At 41.3% G+C, this 16,744-nt stretch overlaps 1 long non-coding RNA gene across 1 annotated transcript in view; it reads right to left on the reverse strand.

Moving 5' to 3' along the window:
* Positions 1 to 294: 294 nt before the first annotated feature.
* LOC106007308 overlaps positions 295 to 16,744 on the reverse strand; it is a 34,045-nt gene continuing 17,595 nt past the window's right edge. Inside the window, exons 2-6 of the long non-coding RNA XR_001182001.2 lie at positions 4,066 to 4,204; positions 3,662 to 3,704; positions 3,274 to 3,404; positions 2,803 to 2,889; positions 295 to 1,123 (exon numbers count right to left, since the gene is read on the reverse strand). This is a non-coding gene — a long non-coding RNA (uncharacterized LOC106007308). The remainder of the gene's footprint in view (positions 1,124 to 2,802; positions 2,890 to 3,273; positions 3,405 to 3,661; positions 3,705 to 4,065; positions 4,205 to 16,744) is intronic.

The following is a 16,744-nucleotide window of genomic DNA, read 5'->3' on the forward strand; positions in this document are numbered from 1 at the left end:
TGCATTCATTCACCAGCTGTGTGATCTTGGGAAAATTGCTTATGCTCTCTGGGTTTTGGTTTTCTAATCCGTAAAATGGGTCTAAAAATACTTCTTGCCCATTTAACAGTTTGTTGTATGGAATAAGTGAGGAAAGATATCTACAGAACTGTGAAGTTCTTTGCAATGTGTGCGATTTAAGTGCTATTATTCTTCCAAGTGCCCTGAATTTATAAAATGTGTAGAGTGTCCATCAGGGATAGTCTACCTTTTGAAAAGCTAACTTTGTTTAAATAACACATTACCAGTAGCGAATAATTTATTGGGGTTTTTGTTTATTCTCCATTCCTCAATGCATCAATCAAGCATCAATGCACAATATGGGGTTGTACTTAGAGGAGGAAAATGAATTTATCCACTTATAATGTTGATGACGTCTATCACCCAGTGAAGGTATCCGTGCCAGGGTGTGCAATTTCAACCCACAGGAACTTGAAGAAGTCTCCACTGCATGCCTTTTGTATGACAAGAATTGATTCGTTATGAATTATCCTTGTTAGCTAATTAAGCTCCAGAAATTAATGCATTACTAACCTATACCTCTTCTCTTTTGAGAAGAGGTATTGATTAGTGACCTGGTGGATATATTGTTTAAACAAGGAACAACCTACAAAAGCAAATGGCTACAAGTCCAGATGCCATGCATGATTTAAACAAACAAACAAAGAAACAAACTCAAGGAGGACGTGGTTGTCAGAGATTTCCCAAGATGTAGTTTGGTTAGTTTTGTGCTGGATGTTGGGCATGTCATTTCTTCTGATAACTTGAGGCAGAAAACTGGTTGATGCTATCAGAAACCTGGACCACGTTTGAATTCGCTTGAGATTTTGTCTTGCTAAGACTGAGTTTTTCCCCACCAAAGGGTTGTGATGGCTGCGAAGGAATCCACATAGAAAATGTCTGCCACGGTTTGAAAAAGTCGTTTCATCTGCAGCTGCTCGGTAGACAGGCAACCACGCAGAGCCCACCGAGCGAAGCGCCCTCGAAGGTCACATCACGTGCACAGCCAAGATTCGTGCTTTGGTTCCAATTTTCCCCAACACATGGCATCTTCGCCTTCAGTGGGGGACTATGAGAGAAGTAGCTGGGGGTGCAGAGAAGGGACGGACGGGAATTAAAACGAGGCAGGAAGTCATCCACATTCTTGAGCACTTACTCTATGCCAGGTGCTGTGCTAGGTAAGCCCACTACGTGTTATTCTCCTCTGATCAACTGAACAAAAGCAATCTTAGAAAAGCCTTTCAGGATGAACAATTATTTGAGAATTGGAGGTTGCGAAGAGGAGCTCTTTGGGACGGCCAGGATACAAGGCACTAAGATGTGTCAACGCTCATTTTGAGAGCGTTTTGACGCATCTCTTTTCCTCTCCTTTATGGGACTGCAGGGCTCTACCTCATACAGCCAGTCTTCTTCACTGCTGTGGGTGCACACAAATCTACATAGTCATGAATATATAAAGTCTGCAAAAACCTGTTACAAGATAGGTTTTAGCCGGGTTTTTTTTGTTTTGTTTTGTTTTTTTAATTTTATTTCCTTTTGCCAAGACCCAGTTTGGAAGGGAAAATACTGCTGCTTTGGTGTTTCCTCTCATTAAAAGACTCCACGGAAAAGAGTGTGCTAGAAATTTATAAACAAGTGCAGCATTATGGGTCTAATTAGCTGGAAGAATACCTGTATAAATGGAATCTGTCGGACACAATAAGCTGCCCTCCCCCCACTTATATAATAATCCTGGCTTTCAGAAGACTAATCACTACACACCATCTACACAGCATCTAATTTCCTCATCAAATTTCTCTGCTGGGTTTAGCCATGCTTGTCAACTTCCCAGCTCCCTCTTCAATAACTGGGTTTATTCTTAGTGTCTCGCCAATAAACATTCCTATGAGCAAACCCATGAAAGAATGAAGTCCAGATTTCTTTATCGCTCCCTCTTTCGGGAAGGGTTTTCTGCTCAGACTCCTGGGAAAGGTCACAGGTAATTTCGGCTGGTCACTTTAGGGTGGCAGGATTGCAGCGAGCACATTGGGGCCTTTTGTTTAAACGGCTGCCCGACCACCAAAGGTGACCGCAAGCTGCAGGGAGACCGTTTAGAAAAGCGAACCGGCGATCATGGAAGCAAGTCCGCCCAATTCAGTCTCCCTTTCCGCACAAATGAAGTTGCTCATGTTCCCCGTCCGGACAAATGTGGCTTTCTGAGAGCAAACTTATCTTCCCTTTTGCTTAGGTGCTCTGCATTGTTTTGGGCTTGCAAGGCATTTTTAAGATGACTCATTGTGACAGAGAAAATTGTCATGAGTGAACTGAAAGCCAAATCCTTTTCATATTAATTTCATCCAAGGAAAGTTCATTTACATCTTTCCCGCAGAGTATCTTCAGAATCCTGCTTTGTAGAGTCTCAGAAGAGAAGTGGGCACCTAGCTAGTTGTGTAAATGTGGAACGGCTGGGTTGGCTGTTTCTAAAATAGTATTGGCGTGAGGCGCTGGAAGGATGGAATTATGTCCCCTCCACCTTCCCCAAAAAGATATGTCAGAATCCTAACCCCCAATGCCTTAGAATGTGACTTTATTTGGAGGTAGAGATGGTACAGAAGTAATCATATGAAAATGAGATCATTAGGATGGGCTCGAACCCACCTGACTTATGAAAATGGGAAACTGGACACACACAGAGAAGTTGGCGTGATACAGCAGAGGCCAAAGATTGCCAGCAGAGGACCAGAAGCTAGGAGAGAGACATGGAGCAGCTTCTCGCTCACATACCTCAGCAAGAAGCAAGCCTGCTGCTACCAGGGTCTTGGACTTCCAGCTTCCAGAACCGTGAGACAATACGTTTCTGTGCCCCTCCGTCTGTAAGACATCGTTATGGCAGCCCTGGGAAGCTGCTTTCCTTTCCAATAATACATTCCAGGGTATTAAAAAGTAATTTTTTTAATACCTGGACCTGAAAAAGCATCCTATGCCCACAAATAAGTCAGTAGCAGCTGTAGAAGTAGAGACTAGCAAGATTCCACTATGACACAAGCTTCTTCTTGAGCAAGTTAGACTTGGCCTCTCCTTCCACCTGTTAACTACACTGCCTAAGTGTTTCACCGCCCTCCAACACTAGTAAAACCCCTAAGCCAGAGTTTCACAACCTCTGTGCTATCACCATTTGGGGTCAGATGATTCTTCAGCATGGGCTGTCCTTTGCACGTTGTAGGATGCTGAGCAGTATCCTTGACCTCTACTTACTAGATGCCCATAGAGCCATCCCCCAGCGTTGGGACAAAGGCTGCGGACGGGTTCCAATATTCCACGAGAGGCAAAATCCACCACAATGGAGAATGACTGCTCCGAACACATTTTCAGGAAGCGATTGCAAACTTGTAATGAAAAAAAAAAAATGTATAATTGATGTCCCCTAATCCCCAGTTTTCATGGCCTTCAGAGACTTTTTCCAAAACTTAGTAAATGAAAGCCTTGTTTTATTCACAGGCAAACCAATCCTATGCAATCTCATTTACTAGCATTTACCGAGGGCTTCTCACTGACATCCTAAGTTAGGCCGCAGGTTCCTTGCCATGTGCATCTTACTCAATTAGCCTCGGAAATCTACCTCTTTGTATCCGGGAGCTCTTACCTAAGAAATGGGTCAGTCTGGCAACCGTCATCTTCCGCTTGTCCTGAGGGTGAAAAGGAAAGTTTATGTGAATTAACATCCCTCCTCTCAAGAGGAAAGGGTGGTCTTCCGTGGCTATGGGGCATCTTGCCAAAGTCAATACTCAGTAAATATTTGTTGGATCAATGACAGCTCTTGTTCATCAAAGACAAGAAATAAAAAGTTTCAGGCAAAACATAGGACAATCTTATTATATTGGTAAGTTCATCTTTAGTGAGTGAACTTAATCTTTTCTTTTTATTCTACACTAGTTTTTATACTATATGTTTTCAATCCCGAAATATGCATTTGTCCCCCAAAAAGAAAGTTTTTCCTCTTTGTGGGGGGAGGTGGGTTTGCCTTGTGTGGAGTGTACCAGTATTTACCATCTCTGTACATTATCACAGTCTGATATTTAGATTCCGGACTCTGGATTCAGATAGACATGAGTTTGAATTCCAGATGCAACAGGGAGCAGTTTTTTGTCAGTTCCTTGTCCCAACACAGCTTCAGGTTTTTTATAATCTGTAAAATAGGAGTAATAGTACCCGATAAAATTATTATGGGATGAAATAGGGTAATGCTTGCATAACACTTAGTTTGGATAAAAGCAAAGTTACTGTTAATTATTGTTTTTAGAGCTGGACAATTTCCAAACAGATCCATTTAAATGTGTTCTTCCCCTAAATCTTTCCAAATGACCCAACTTTGTTGCTGCAGAGATACTTTCCATGGTTTTCCATGATAACAATATACAAGTGAAAGGTTTTCTAAAATAGGGGTTAGCAAACAGAGGAGCAGGCAAAAATATTTTAATCTTTGTCAGACAGTCTCCATTTCAACTACTCACCTCTCCCGTTGTAGCTTGAAGACAGCCGTAAGCACCATGTTACCAAATGAACATGGTGGTGTTGCAATAAAACTTAATTTACAAAAACAAGGGACCAGCTGGGCTTGCCACACAGGCTGTAGTTTGCTAATGCTTATTCTAAAAAGAACAAACAGCTTTCCCTTTTCACATGTCACTACCCAGGCTTTGTGTGTTGGTGCTCCATTAAAAAAATAATAATAATAATAATAACTCCCAATATAAACCACGTCTTATCCTCTTTCCTTAGCAATTAAACTGAGCTTATAATTTGTGAGATGAAATCAAGGCTGAAAACATCATTTCACTTCTGCTCAGGAGTACAGGTTGGGCATGCGTGCCTCCACAGATGCTCATGGGTGTGTCTGATTTAGCCCTTCTCCTGCTGACTTTATCCACAGGTGAAGATGGAGTTCCTGGGGAGACCTCCCATGATACAGGAAGCACTATGACAAGAACTTCATCTCAGACATCACAGTGGCCTTAAGGACTCAGTGCCAGGACCATCAAAAACACCTAAGATTTTGTGCCCAGTTTAGGTTTACAAGTCTTTGCTCCCCTGTGGTCCAGACTTTGAGGGTTACATAATTCAAAGAACAGAGTCCAGCTTACAAAAGTCATTTCTAAAAACAAAACAAAACAAAAACAAAAATCCTCAGTCATTTATTTCGATTTTTAATAACATTGAGGGGATCTGTAGAACAAAGTATGTCTCTTTAAAATCCCACTTTTGAAGCACCTGGGTGGCTCAGTGGTTAAGAGTCTGCCTTCAGCTCAGGTCATGATCTCAGGGTCCTAGGACCGAGCCCCACATCAGGCTCTCTGCTCAATGGGAAGCCTGCTTCCCCCTCTCCAATTCCCCCTGCTTGTGTTCTCTCTCTCTCTCTCTCTCTGCTAAATAAATAAATTTTCAAAATCTTAAAAAAAAAAAAAAGAAAAAACAAAATAAAATCCCACTTTTGCCTCACATCTATGTCTATGTTTAATGTAGTTTATTTTGAAAGATTTCTTAATACCACTTGCGGTTGGACAACAACACTCAGACCAGGGACGTGAGATCCCTACTTTCATGGTCAGGATAGTCTCTGCCTGACAAATTCCCCAAAACAAAAGCCCAACCCTGGCATTTGTACCAGCTGTCATCTTCTCCTTTCTCCTTCTGGGTTGCTCATTATAAAGCCCAAATGTTAGGCTGGTAACAAAGAAAGTAGTCCAGAGAAAAAGCTAGGAACTTCGTGAATAATTAATAAATCTTATAACAAAAATAGGACGCGTCTTGATTACGATGCTGTGCTTTGAAGCCTTAAATCAGTATTCAAACAAACTTCAATCCCCTTTGAGAAATGAAAGAGTGGCTACCAACTCTAAGGCAGAGAAGAAAATGAGATGTTTGACAAGAAGAATGTAACAACCACTGCCACCATTTATAATTTGAAGTTCCTTCTAACAGGTAATTTGTGGCATCTACAGTGTGGGTACACTTTTCTCTTTCTTAGCAATACCAGTTCTGTTGATGTTCAAAATCTAGATACCATTTGTACAGAACAAAGGTGTATTCATTTTCTATGGCTGTGTAACAAAGGACCACAAACTTCGTAACAAATGACCATAAACTTAGTAGCATGAAGTGACATTCCTTTATCATTTCACAGCCTAACTGGGCTCCCTGATCAAGGTCTCAACAGACTGAAGTCAAGGTGTCAAACAGGGCTGTGAGCCCACAGAGGGCTCTGGGTTCTCTTCTGAACACCCATGGCTGTGACTCAACTCAGTGCCTTGCTGCTATAGGACCGAGTCCCGGCTTTCTTCCTGGCTGTCAGCTGGAGGTCTGTCTGTCCCAGCCCCAGAAGGGCCCTGGCATTCTTGCCATGCAGACTTCTCAGGTGCCCTCTCCTAGCATAGCACCTAATTTCAAAGAGAATCTCTCTCACAGAGAATTTTCTTTCACAGAGAATCTCTCTGACCTCAGGGAGGGCTTTAGGTTTTCTTTTAAAGGGCTTGCTTAATTAGCTCAGACCACTCCAAATAATCTCTCTTTTAATTAACTCAAGGTCAACTGATTAGGGACCTTAATGACATCTTCAAAATGCCTCCTCCTCTGCCATACATAGCACAAGGTAATCTCAGGGACGATATCTCATCATATCCACAGGTCTTACCCATACCCAGGGACAGATTCACCAGGATGTGTACCACAGGACACAGGAATCCTGGGAATCATTTTAGAATTCTACCCACCACTATGGGAGAGACTGGGATGACAACAATCCATCCCAAACTACCAAAGATGTATGCGTGTAGAAGTATGCGTGTGCGTGTGACACACTCCTATCCTTAGGAACCCACTTCTCAGCATGGGCTCCCCCAAAGTGTAAAACCCCCCACTTAAGATCCACAATGATGACACAGAGTATTTCTTGTTTATTTGTTAAGACTGCGGCATAATGGGCACCTGTGTTTCCCGCTTCCGCTCCATGAAACAAAGTGAACTCAAGATAACTCTCTTGATAGGGACGGGAACCCAGATGTGCCTTTCAGGCAATGACTTTCTCTTGCCTGGAAAACTACAAAGTGAATTTGAAACCACGGGCAACACAGTGGCAGTCACATGGATAAGATTTAAAAAAAAAAAAAAGAGGAAGAACAGACACATCAGGAGACTGTAAGCTGTTTTCTAAATTCAGAACCAGTGGAATATTTATGTTGGCAGCACCCCGTAACTCGCAGCAGGAGAAGATCCAACAGAATGCACTCTATACATAACCCATGCAAGCCCCAGATCAAGAGGAGAGTTATTTGCATAAACAGAATCCTAGAGACCATGTCGTCGCTGTCTTGCTCTTCCTCCTTCCTGCCTCTCTCCCTTGCAAGCCAGTGGTGTTGAGTTTCCCTGGGCTACCTTCCATGAACATCAAGGAATGCAACAGAGATGAATGTTACATTGACACCAGCAGTGCCACCACAGAAAACTGTTTGTCCACTCTTTTCATTTCTCAGTCCCAGCAAGCATCTAAAGACTTTGCACCTGTTCTAGTTAGCCCTGGCAGATGCAGTCTGTATTTATATTAATAGAATGATGTTTTCATGTTTTCATAACAAAATGGGTGTGCAGCAATTGTGGCGCTCCCTTTGGATGCTCTCACCAGCGCAGGACCGGGGGAGGGGCAGCTCTTACATAAAGTCCCAGGGCAAGGGTAAAAGACTCACAGATCCCAAGCTGAATCATCGGGACAGTTCGAGAACTTTTTCAGGGATGACCAGACTTGAGTATTGGAAATTGAATCAGATACTCGCGTAAGAGGAAAACATGCTGGATGTAGATGGGCTTTTCATGGGGGAGTTTGGAGCTATGAACTTTTTTGTATTCCATCTCCTGTTTCTGTAATTTGTGTCTTATCTCCCCAGGGTAGAGCTGAGAACTGGTGAGATCATACTTGGCTCAATTCCTGAAAGTTTGTTTTGAGTCACCAGTGTAAATATTGCCCACCCAATCTGTACATTTGCACAAATTAACTGAAACCAGCTACCCATTCCTTTCTCGTATTTGGATCTGTTGATTAACCCTGACAGCTGTAACCTCATTAGTCCAAGCTCTGGCCATAGCAAGGCAGCTGTCAAATCAGGAGGAAGTAGAAGCTGAAGTCTCCTCTACAGACCGGACATACTAAAATCGATAGGTGCTCTAAAAGGTTTCAGTTATGATTCTAATTCTAATTTATGTGGTGCAATGAGCTTCTCCTACACCCACAACATAGGCCTGACCTCAGTTGTTGATGAAGAAAGCAGAGGGACTCTTACAAAGCAAGAACATGGGTTTTTACCTATGTAAAAACCTTCGGATCTGGATCGGTTGAAAATGGGTTTTTAGCATGCATTGTAACACAGAGACATTTTAATATATTTTAAGATATAAACTCCTAATGTATTTTTTGGCGTGAGAGATTGTGTTAGTTTTGACAAGAGGCCAACAGGGTCCTGACTATAGAAATAAGAAAGATCCTGCAGCTGGTGCTCGCTGGAAAAGTAGAGATAAAAAGCGAGGAAAGAAAAAAAAAAAAAAAAAAAAGCGAGGAAAGAATTAGAACACACTCCAAGAAGAATGTGGTTTCCCTAAATAGAACACAAAGTCCTCCGAGTGAATCCTATTCTCTTCCATAAGACTCTCTGAGGAAGGGGTACAGAGGGAAAATTCTTAGTAACTATTCATTAGAACCTGAAAGTTCAGGGGAGGAGATGATTTTCCATTCACCCGTGTTGAAAAGGACAATGGGGCTGGTCAAATGCAATGTGTGAACTGCCCTTGCGGTATTCTCACTATGAGGAGATAGCATGGCGGAGCGGAAGAAGCTGTAAAGGAAAAATCTGGAGACCTCCCCTCTAGGCCCTGTTCTGCCACGGCCCACGGTCAGGGTTTTAGACCTTTACTCTCTACAGATCTCAGTAGACTCCGTCATAAAGTAAGGAGGTTGACCTGATGATTGCAATGGCCCTGTCCATTTCTAGTGATTGAAATGACCATTTGCACAAACCCATTATCATAAGAAGTTACTCCACCATTGCCCAAGGTGGATCCAACCACAAGTTTCTCACTTGGGGGTGATTTTCTTCCACTCTTTGCAGTGCCCTTCAGGGTATTATGCAAACAGGTGCTGTCCTTTGGCACCCCCTGGTGGTGTCTATGACTGTTACATGAGCCTTCACCATGTGGCCCTTGAAAATAAGGCTTTCTGTAGGAATCCAACTGTAGGGCTCAGACTGCTCTTCACCAAAGAAAAAAGTAAATCAACACTCATTGTTGTGACATTACACTTTTTAGTCCACTGCTTTTTAGAGGCTTAGCTGAGCATGCTGATTTAAAAAAAAAAAAAAGCCGCATTAGTCAGGTACTTTATTGACATAAACACTATATAAGGGCCAGCCCACTTCAAGTTGAAAGATTTACAAAATAACAAGGACTTCTACTTTCATTATTGTGAGGAAATAAGATTGCTTGTATAGGAAGTATTCAGGTATTGATTGGAAGTGTTTGCTTAGCACATGACCAATTTAAATTACCAGAAATACTAGATTAACTATATCCTGATGTTTCCTAAATATACACTGAGATAATAAGAAAGCACTGAAAGTTTACTGGGCCTTTCCTCCAATTTAAAAATCATGTACAGAGAAAATTATGAAATTCAAAAGCCAGTTAATGTGAAAAAATTAAGATGATTTTTTTGCTCTTAAATGACAGTTAAATAGATTCTAAGAATTGTGAGTCTTTAGAAATCAAATTCCATTTGACTGATCTATTTGATTGATTCTATCATAATTGATCTTCAATCATGATAATCTCCATTTAAGGTAGCAATTCCATTCTATTTCCCTGATCACATCAGCCCCCCCTCTTTTTGCTCACAATTATATCCTGTTCCTTTCACTTTGAAATTTAGTAAAAAATTGTCTTTGATTTACTGTAAAAAGCAAGTAAAAACATTTTAAATTGAAGTGCCAAAAGTTATGACTACCCAAAGAAATTAAGCAAACACAGGGTAAAAGAAAATGGGAAATCTCACAAAAGTTTAATTATTCTAAATTATGTTGACTACATTGACTCTACCATGTGTTAATGCTAAGTACTTTCAAGGCTAATTCATCTCCGTGTATTTAGTTTGATATGATTATAGCAACTATAACGGTTTCCAGGTAGGGTAAGGGGGAAAAAAAAAAACAGTCACAGGAAAGAGAAAAGTCAATATTCCCCTAAAGGAAAAAAACATTTCTTTGCCATGTTTACTTGACTCCTTCTGGCAAAAGACTGTTAGGAGTTGTACCACACAGTTCAACCAGAGCTTGTCTGCAGAAAAAAATAATAATAATAAAAAAATTGCATCTCAGAGATTTGGTTTGGAAAATCTGCTTTTGTTTCCAATGCCTTGTCTCTTCTCAACCACGTTTATAAGCATTTTCCAAGCTCTTTACGAGCATTCTGCCTGCCTCTCCACGCTCCTAAATATCACCCTCAACTCCTGATGGCCAGCCACGGTTTCCAGCCTTGGCCAAGGAATAAAACATTGGTTCACCTCAAAGGCTGCCATTAAATTTACCTCATTTATTGACCAGCAGGAGGTGCACCCACCTTACTGGGGTCAACGTTAGCTATAATATTGCAGAGCTCATTGGCGCCCCAGACTGCTACCCTGTTTAATGACTGTTGGGCCCCATGGGCCAGGTAAATTCTACTGTTGACATATTGGTGGCAATGCCCTTGGAACACCTTTGATCCATTAGTATACTCTCTCCATTTAGGGATGTATTTTACTGTGTGTTGAATAAAAATAACCAGATATGGAAAAGTGAAGGAAACAAAGTGAGCGCCTACTGGAAGAATAAGCCGTTTATACTTCTTTGCAGTAGATACCGGGGCCTATGAGGACATCAAGTTTCAGGAAAATAAGGATTGGAGAATGGCACCATCTGGATAGAACCACCTCAGGTCCTCTGTTGCCCTGGAGGTGGGTGGTACTGAATGGCCCAGGACTCGGCCAGCTCACTGAAAGACCAGCTTTCACTGCTGAATGACCTTCGGGCATGCATTTCTTTGCTTTTCCTCATCATCGCTTTACCATTCTGTGAAAGTGTGAGCTTTCTTAGCACAGTGACTGTGTTTAAAACAACTTGGAAGGCTTAGATACACTGTTACCTAGTAAAGAGAGTGCCTGGACTATGGGTTTATATTTTTCCATCTGCCGATAAAAGATCATACCCAATATGGGAGGGGGTTCATTTTGTTTACAAATTAAGGGCATAAAACTGTGCTAGACGGAAAAGCCTGGATATCGGAATGATCACTGTGTCCATAGACTGTCAAATGCTCTCAAGCCATGATCCCTTCCATGCTCCCATGTCCCCTGCAGAGCATGGCCTGGCCTGGGTTGACCAGGTTCAATGGTCAGGGTTTCTCAGGCTGAATGCTGATTCAGGCCTTCTCTCTCTGCTGCCAATAATAGTTGGCTGTAGTGCCAAATTTAGTGGTGGTTTCTTATGATGTGGATACCTGTCCAGCAGGGGTTGGACTGTGACCACAAGCCGTCTTCCTTAAACCACAAAATAGCTGTCAGAGGGTAACTGCTGATCGCCATTACTTGCCAGGCTCAGCAACCTCCAAGTAAGGGCCTTGCACATCCCATAGCGATTCCACTGAACGGCCCTCTCCCACCACGAAGCCAATTTTGTCAGGACGTAGAAATTCCTTGGGGTAATGATTCAGTGTTTGAGTTTCAGTGCTTTAAAAAATAAACAGACAAAAAGCAAACAAAAATCTCCTGCTCGTCTCTCCCTTATTGATCAGGTCTTCTTATTCTGGCATTAACGATTTTCTGTTCCATGGCACTTACATATTTTACGGTCAGCCACATTCAACTTTCTTGGTCATCAGCGGGGACTAAATTTTAAAATAAAAAAAAACAAATTAGGGCACCTGGGTGGCTCAGTGGATTAAGCCGCTGCCTTCGGCTCAGGTCATGATCTCAGGGTCCTGGGATCGAGTCCCGCATCGGGCTCTCTGCTCAGCAGGGAGTCTGCTTCCCTCTCTCTCTCTCTGCCTGCCTCTCCATCTACTTGTGATTTCTCTCTGTCAAATAAATAAATAAAATCTTTAAAAAAAAAAAAAAAACAAATTATACTCATGAATTGCCTTCCTGTGAGAGCTGAGAATACTTTTGAGATATTGTTCTTACGGCCTCTTCTTTTTGTAGGCTGACTCTCATCTTCCTCTCATTTTATAGAAGAAGAATGTAGGTATCTATTGTAAGCAGTACAGTGCTAAGAATGCCATACTACTTTAAAGGTAGTTCCAGGGCAGAAACAGGCAGACAAACAAGATCAGAAAGATCATGCATCGCTACAATCATTTCATGATAGGTTAAAGCCTCTATTCTTGAGTTGAGTCCAGCAGACTTGGACAATATGCTTTAGGTGAAGTGTTAACACAGACAGCAGTTTACTGTCACTAAGGCTGACTTCTTGGAGGAAATTTCCTAGAAACCCCAGATTGTAACAATTTCTCTGTTTCATCTCTTTTTTTTTTCTTTAATTTCAATTAGCCAACATGTAGTACCTCTTTAGTTTCAGATGTAGTGTTCAAGGATTCATCAGTTATGTGTAACACCCAGCGCTCATCACATCGCATGCCCTCCTTAATGCCCACCGCCCAGTTACCCCACTCTGTTTCATTTCTTATAAACTAAAAGCGTTGTCCTGCATGCTACTACTTGGAAAGCATTATTCTTTAATCCATAAAGTAGATTGTAAGCTCTTGGTAGTAAAAATGTTTCAAATAATGAACCAAATCCTAATATGTAAATATAATTGCACAGATATATATATATACACACACACACACACATACACATATATATAGTATGTGTGTATGTGTATGTGAAAGAAAACAGTCAAATATCTTTATAATTAGAGTGGTTCTTCACATTTGGTGTCTGAGATTTAAAGCGCACTCACTGGGGCTAGTCAACGAAGTTTCTCCCAAAGCGAGAAGTGGGACAATTCATGATTTAGAAGCTGTTGGACTTCTTTTGCCAGAAATCAACAGTCTTTACTTAAATAAAAGATGTAAATTTTTTTATTAGAATAGGCTTGAATCTCTATGATATTTTAGCTCAGACCCAAAGTGCGCAATTTTCAAACTTTTGTACACAAAAGCAACTTGTCTCCATGAGATTGTAGAAGATGTTAGAGTCTTGGAACTGAGACACCCTGGGTTTCCTATGATCTCATTCATCATACAGGACAGGAAATTGAGGCCCAGTGAGATTGAGCGAACTCCCCAAGGTCATGCAACTTGAGTTAAGACCTTACAACTTCTCCATCTCACTTCAGCAGCTCGCTATTTCAACTCTATTGTAAAAACCAAAATACTGAGATTAGTCTACCCCTATATGATACCTATCTGGCTTCTACTCTTGCATCTCCCATGCAGAAGCCCAGTTCAAAAAAAATACGATCAAGCCCACTGGTTCTATAAGCTCCCAAGCTTGTTTTCTGTAAGCCAAGCTATGATATCTACTAAATACTAAAATGTCTTACAGATAGACAGCCACAAAAGTTCTTCAAAGTTCTAAGCCAAATAATAGATGTTTAATCTGCACATTGTGGAGGAACAAAATAGGAAAATAGGTCAAGTCGCCATAGACCAAACTAGACAATAAGAAAAAATGTCCTGTGTGTTTGAGGACTGAGAGTAGGCTCCAAACACCCTCTCTTGATCCTCTTCTAGTTTTACCAAGAGTGTCTTGGAAACAAGTGTGATTTAGAATGAAACGCAACCAGTTTCTGATAATCCTTTCAACTGCTCTATTTCCTTGGACACATTTTCAACCCCCACATGCAAATTATGTTCCCGGAAAAGAAAGCCTTCGCTGGCAAGTTGGCATTCAGTTTTTGCGGCCATGGCATAGATACACAATGTATTTTTAACATTCTTGTTTTGTTCTTGTCCTGACACTAGCAATTTGAGAAATGTCGAGGGCGTTACTGAATATAAATTTGAGGAAAAACAGCTCTTCCAACTATATTGTTAGGAGTAGGATGAATATTCAATCAAAGATGATTCAAAAAGTTTGGATGATGTATGTGGCCATATACCTTCCTGAAAACAGACACTTCCCATGATTCTCTCCTCATGATGTGGTATCCACAAGAATCACACTGCAATTTGCAGCCAATTGTGTTCTGAATGATAGAAATCTGCCCCACACTCATTTAGAAGTTCTTTTTATAGATTTATTGAATTTCAGAGCTAGAGATGATAGATGAACTATCACATTTTGGAGGGTTTTGAGGATAAAACTACTTGCCTGAAGTCATAGACTATGTTCTAGCTTTATTTAAAAACCCAGATTCTGAACCCTTAGCTGAGAAACCATCTCCCAATTCTTAAAAATGATTAACACCATGTCTCATGCTCAGGTTTTCTCTCATGCTTATATTTAGTCATTCTTTCTTAAATTCATTCCTGTCCCCCGCTTCCTTTCATAAATATATATTTAATCACATGCCAAACATTATGATGAGCTCTAGAATACATGGTCCATGGCTCAAAGAACAGGTTGTTTACAGACAAGACTTGACATAGTAACCGATGGTTCTAAACTCTTAAACTGGTTTACATGGTCCTCTACAATCTGACCCCTAACTCACCTCTCTAGCTACCCGTCATCTTCCTCTTTGCTCCAAACTTACTAGATTTTGGGGGCTCACTGAATGGGTTTCTCCCACCTGTGCCATCCCATACGGCCACTTCCTGGAAGGTTGTTTCTCCCCCACCCTCCTCATTTGGCTGGTGCCACCTCATCCTTCAGGTTTTAGTCTAAATACCTGTTCGAAGGGAATTCTTCGAACCATAAGACTGGACTAAGTCTTCCTGATAATATGCAAATGTTTGCATAATGCCTCTCTTCCTTTCTTGACTTGTGGGTTCAATAAGAATAGTTATAAATAAATAATATATCCTTTCTTTTCTTTTTTTGAGAGAGAGAGAGCACACACACATGCATGCAGAGGGACAGAGGGAATGAGAGAGAAAGAATCTTTTTTTTTTTTTTAAGATTTTATTTATTTATTTGAAACATAGAGATCACAGAGAAGCAGGCAGAGAGAGAGAGAGGAAGGGAAACAGGCTCCCTGCTGAGCAGAGAGCCCGATGCGGGGCTCGATCCCAGGACCCCGAGATCATGACCTGAGCCGAAGGCAGAGGCTTAACCCACGGAGCCACCCAGGCACCCCAGAGAGAAAGAATCTTTAAGCAGGTTCCACACTGAGCACAGAACTCACTGCGGAGCTGGATCTCACAACCCTGAGACCATAACCTGAGCTGAAATCAAGAGTTAATGCTGAACTAACATATTCGTTCTTATATCCCCATTTATCCAGCTCAGGGATTGGCACCCAGTATAACTTCAGTCCATACCTACTGAATAGAAGAATTTGTTTAGCACATAATAGAAGCACAAATGTAGTCAATTCAATTCAGTGGGTGAATTGTACGTCTTTTGAAGGCTTTGGCTGAATCTCATAAAATCAAGTAGATACATGTCCTACCAAATTTCCCATCTTCTGTTCTGGTAAAAACAAAAACCAGTAAGTAAGACCAGTATTGATTTCTACTACCAATGCCACAATTTATTTTAATAAATTTTTTTTTATAAACGTGGATGACAACCTGATCTTAACTAATAATGGTCTTTATCTCACTTTATATGGACATTCACGTTTTGCCTCCGAAATATCAATGTCATTAGTCTCATCTCACCTTGTGTGAATGTCAGTGCTGCCTCAGAAATGTTCGGTTTTGAAGCTCCCCAAGGATCATATCATTTCTCAATTTGAAACATGCCTGGTGTCAAAAATTTCTGAGAAGGGAATATGAACATGCCCTAAGGTACTATCTTGTGTTTGTGAAAATTGTTCCATCAATGCTAGCTCTTTTTTTGCACTACTCTCCTTGATGAAATTTTTTCCCTACCGAGAACAACAAAAGTAAGATGTACAGAATTTTAGAACCCCAAAACTCCAGTAATAAGACCACTCAACATGGGCTGTCACTGGAACCGATGTTGTCCTGGATCCTTAATACAAGAGATCATCTTAAGGCTCCATTTTTAAAGTTGTAGGATTGGTGAGGGGACATAATCTTGCCAAACTCCTGAAGATGGAGGGAGAAAAGGTCCCTTGAGGCCAAGATTTTGTCCTGTGTCACATAGCAAGTTTATGGCTGCTCTATGTCAAGAAAACAGTCATTTGGTTCCTTGTTTAGTGTTCCCTGGCCCCTACCAAATTATACCATTCAAAAAGCAAGGTGGAAATATAAAAAGTAGAACCTCAATGACCTGGAAAGTAAACGGAATTCTATGATAGCCTCATTCCTTGTGTTTTCACAGGAGCACACTTCTGCACCCTAAGCATGACCCCCAGGCCTCAAATGTTAGGAACCAAGCAGGAACACCACTCCTGTGGATCAACTGTGGACCAAGAGATTCATGAGCAACGTGACAATGACGGGAACCTGGGAGCCAGGGGGTGCAGATGTGATCCTAGACCCCGGAAGAGCACAGAGTGGGTGGGTCTAGAAGGAACTTAGGAAGAAAGACTTCAAACATTTCTGAGAGAACACTATCATTATCCCAGCCTGAGCCCCAGAA

The sequence above is a fragment of the Mustela putorius genome, unplaced genomic scaffold (assembly GCF_011764305.1).
Source record: "Mustela putorius furo isolate JIRA1106 unplaced genomic scaffold, ASM1176430v1.1 tig00003863_pilon_pilon_pilon, whole genome shotgun sequence".
In the NCBI taxonomy this organism is placed as follows: domain Eukaryota; kingdom Metazoa; phylum Chordata; class Mammalia; order Carnivora; family Mustelidae; genus Mustela; species Mustela putorius.